Genomic DNA, 4,883 nt, shown 5'->3' with positions numbered 1-4,883 from the left:
TCCACCTGATTGAGGGTCTTCCTCTCCTTCACTGTCCCCCACCTTTTCAAGCATAATGTCTTTCTTAGCAACATGTCCAAAGCATATCAGATGAACCTTTGCCCATCCTCGCCACCAAGGAACACTCTCTGGCTGTACCTTCTCCAAGATATACAACAATTGAAAATACCACAGTTTGGTCAGGGACGACTCAGTCCTCAAGATGATCTCTTTGCTTTTAATTTTTTTAGTTGTTAATTGGTCTTTCATAGCAGATTTCTCCAACACAACACACCAAATTATTTCTTGGCTACTGTGTCCCTAGTTATTCATTGTAGATCAACAACAACAAAATTATTTCCTTTCAGTTATCAGTTTGGTGAAATTTACGGATTTCTTTCTCAGAATAGAACATTTAAATGCATAAAATAAAAATGTACAATTGCAAAGGAAAAAATAGTAACACAGTTTTCAAAATATTTCCAATTTTTACAAAGTAACATATGTGCTTGTTTATACAACACAGTTTCAGTGCAGGGAAGAGTCTAAACTGACTAGTCTAAGCTATATTGTGATGTTTGTAACATCTGTAATAGAAACATCTGGGGTTTCTATTGGCAGCAAAATCAGATACCTTTGATTCTATTGTGACTTGTCCATACTAATAATGGAAGAACACATTGAATTTCTCTTAGGAGGTAGTGAAGATAAGATATAGTCTTTATTTTTTCTTGTTTAAATTTCCAGTCCCTGAATTTCAGCCCCAATTAAGAACTTTTGAGCTAGAGAGTAAATAATGCAGTCCCTGCCCCTGAAGACAGTTTATTCCAGTCAGAGGCACTAGACATCCGAACAGCCAACTTGTGTTGAATGGGCTGACAAAGCTTGGTAAGGGGTTTAGAAAAACGGAAATAATCTAAGCCAGCCCTGGAGAAGCGGCTTAAGTCCTGTGGTTACATAAGAAATAATTAAATCTGAACTTTGTAAATAAACCTGTATAAAACACAATTTAAAAAAAATATGAAAGAACAAATAAAGGTTTATTTCCCCCTAAAAAAATAAAATAGGACAATAATTAAACCTGTAGAGTAGGAGGTGGGAAAAAGGAGAAAGGCAAAAAAGATGAGAACATCACTGGACTATGTAATTTCTCTCCCTACCTCATTAGCTCTGGTGGCCTAGTGGCAAGAAACTGCACTATGATCCTAATTGACGTGGTTCGAGGCCACCAGCTTCTCTGCTAGAGAAGGATGGGCAATCTCTCATGCCATTAACTTCCTCTGAAAACTCTCTGGAGGGTCAGCTATGGGTCAGTTCTGACTCTATGGTACACAGCAACAAACAACTATGCCTCATTACTAAATATTCAAAACGTGCCTCTGGCTGTGTTCTCTGTATGAGAGAGAATGTGGAATATATGAATGCATGATTATGTGACTCTGTACGTGTGTGTGTGTGTGTGTGTGTGTGTGTGTGTGCCTCTGCATGTGTGTGTGCTTGACTACTGTTAAAAATTATGAGAAGGTATTATCTTGTTGTTATGTGCCATCAAGTCACTTGTGACTCATAGAGACCCTATGTACAACAGTCCTAAACCCTGCTCTATCCTGAGCCAATCGCACTGCCTCTGACAAACCCATCCTGATTACCCCAGTCACTGAATCAATCCACCTCATAAAAGATCTTGCCCTCCTGTGCTGTCCCTCTCCAAGGACCTCTCCCTCCTTACAACATGTCCAAAGTATGTCAGACGAAGCCCCAGAATCCTTGCCTCCAAGAAGTAGCCTGGTTTAACCCTCTGCAGGATGAATCTGTTTGTTTTCTTGGCATTCAATGGTATATTCAATACTCTTCTCCAGCACCACAGCTCAAAGGCATCAATTCTCCTTCTATCCTTCCCAGTCATTGTCCAACTCTCTGATGCATAACAAGTGATTGCAAAAACCATGGCCTGTATCAGACACACCTTAGTCTCCAGAGTGACACCATTGTTCTTCAGTACCCTGGAGAGGTCCCTAACAGCAGACTTTCCCATCACAATATGTGTTGGGTTTTTTTTTGTTTGTTTGTTTTTTTAATTTCCTGGCTACTGGTGCCAAGAGTGTTGACCGTGGGGCCAAGCAGACAAAAGTTGTTAAAAATCTCAGTCTCTTCGCCATCCACCCTGATGCTGCCAATTGGTCCAGTGGTTAGACTCTTTGTATTCATGACATTGAGCCTCAATCCATACTGAAGGCTATGGTCCTTGACCCTCTGCAGCAAGCATTTCAGATCCTCCTCAGTTTCAGCAAGCAGGGTTATTAATAGATCTTCTACCAATCCTGACACTACACTTCTCCTCATACAGCCCAGCCTATGAGAAAAATAATTATGAGAAAAAGAAGGTATTATCTTGTGTAGATGCTAAATCTGACAGTTTTTCGGCCCCAGGCCACAGAAAAATATTTTTCTTCTTAGAAGATGAAATTTTATACTGAAGTACTAAACTAAATCTTCACCATTAACAAGACCTAAGCTAATAAAAGAGAACATATTGGGGAGGGGGGAATAGGGAAAGTGCATTCAAAAGATCCTATGTACTTAGAGTAACTCTTCACTAAGGAGATGGTTTTACTCCGCTGAGTTAACTCTCTTAGAGGAAAAGGGAGTGAAAGCTTGGGACTGGGGCTGGCAGTCATTCACTCGTGAAGGAGTGAATGTACGGATCGGGAGTGTTGTTTTGTTAGGTGCCCTTAAGTTCCAGCACCACAGTTCAAAGGCATCAATTCTCGTTCTATCATCCCTAGTCACTGTCCAACTCTGCAATGCATAGCATGTAATTGCAAAGACTACAGCCTGGATCAGGCGCACCTCAGTCTCCAGCCTGAAGTCGTTGTTCTTCAGTACTCTTGAGAGGTCACTCACAGCCGACTTTCCCAATGCAATTTGTCTCTTGATTTCCTGGCTGCTGTTACCAAGAGTATTGACTGTGGAACCAAGTAAACTAAAACTGTTAACTATCTCAGTCTCTTCACCATCCATACTGATGCTGCCAGTTGGCCCAGTGGTTAAGTGTGACTTGTAATAACCCTATGAACCACGTATCTGAAACTTGTCTTATCCTGTGCCATCCTCTTCGTTTCTGCCATATTTGAGCCCATTGCTTCTGATCCTTCATGTCCTCAGAAGGGGAGACCAGTTCAGTGGTGTGACAAAGGAGGTGTGCAAGGTTTAGAAGGCACCAGGTCACACCATCAGAGGAGGTGTCACCAAAATGACCATCTATAAAATACCTGTGAAATTTTTCAGCAGAAATTTATTATTTTTCCAAAACTATATCTGTCCACTTAACAACTCATTATTGTCAAGACAGGAGCAGCTCATAGCTGGCCACCCAGCAGATGTTCAGAGTCTATCACACAGGAGTAGATTTTCCATCTCTCTGACACACTTTGCCTTTGGGTTAGTGATTGAGTTCACAGTCTGCAAACTAAGGTGCACCTGATCCAGGCCACAATCTTTGTAGTCACTTGCTGTGCATCAGAGAGGTGGACAATGACGAGGGATGATAGAAGGAGAACTGATGCCTTTGAGCTGTGGTGCTGGAGAAGAGTATTGAATATACTATGGACTGCTAGGAGAACAAACAAGTTCATCCTGGAGAGGGTGAAGCCAAGCTGCTCCTTGGAGGCAAGGATTCTGAAGTTTTGTCTGACACACTTTGGACATGTTGCAAAGCAAGACAAGTCCTTTGCGATGGACGTCATCTTTGGGAGGGTGGAGGGACAGCATAGAAAAGGAAGACTCTCAATGAAGTGGATTGATTCAGTGAGTGGAGTAATGGGGGTAGGTGTGTCAGAGACAGTGCGGTTGACACAGGATAGAGCAGGTTTAGGGCTGTTGTACACAGAGTCGTTATGAGTCACATACGACTCGACAGCACATAACAACAACAACAGACGATGTAATCAGAATGGCTTAATCTCAACTTTCTCATATCAGTTTACCTCAACACACTTGCAATCAATCATGTGCTTGTTTTCATAGTTGCCATTGTTTTTACATTTTCTGATTTTGCAATATTTTCTAGTGTTTTGACTGCAATATTGTGATGACTAGCATTTTTGGACCTATTTCACTACGGTTTTTGATAAATAAAGTTGTAGTTAATTAGAAAAGGAAGAAAATTGAAAAATATTTTTCTTCAGTAAGTAATAATGAGGTAATAAAAATGTTAAGATTCAATGTAGAAAGATTTTACAAACATTTTTGTTTGGATTCAGATAATCTAAGAAATCTAATATCTAAGTAATTTGCAACTATAATTATCAAGTGTTATTCTAGACTAGAGTCCTGATAGTACAGGCTCTAAAGAGGTGAGTTGTTAGCAGTTTAAACCTAATAGCCATTTCACGAGCTCTGGTGGCTTAGTGGTAAGGAGTTGGGCTGCTAATTCAAAGGCGCTCAGTTCAAATCCACTAGCTGCTTCATCCAGGAAAGATAGATAATCTCCTACTTTGTGATTTACTGCTTCTGAAAATCCATGGGAGGGTGACCTATGAGTCTTTTCCCACTCGGTATATAACATAAACAACAAGAGCCACTCTGAGGGAGAAAGATGTGACAACCTCAGATGCCCTATCATGTTGTTCTCTGTCCTAGCTTTGTATGCGACAGAATCAACTTTGCAGCAGCAAAATAAGTAAGTGATTAAAATTTGTAAAAACTATTACTAGGGATTCTGTATAGTTGCCCCTTCTTCCCCCTCTTTGGAATAAGATTAACCCTGCTCCCACACACATACCCTCCATCCTCCGTATGGAAAGCTATTTGGGACAGACCCCTAAAAATGATGGCATATGAATGGGATGATTTGGGGGAATCTTGCAGTTTCTGATTGCTGTGCTTAATAGGAGAGAGAGAGA

Source organism: Elephantulus edwardii, unplaced genomic scaffold, assembly GCF_000299155.1.
Source record: "Elephantulus edwardii isolate Elephantulus edwardi_28Jun2011 unplaced genomic scaffold, EleEdw1.0 scaffold00035, whole genome shotgun sequence".
Taxonomy (NCBI): domain Eukaryota; kingdom Metazoa; phylum Chordata; class Mammalia; order Macroscelidea; family Macroscelididae; genus Elephantulus; species Elephantulus edwardii.
The sequence above is the reverse complement of the archived record's forward strand: the minus strand, read 5'-3'. Positions refer to the sequence as shown.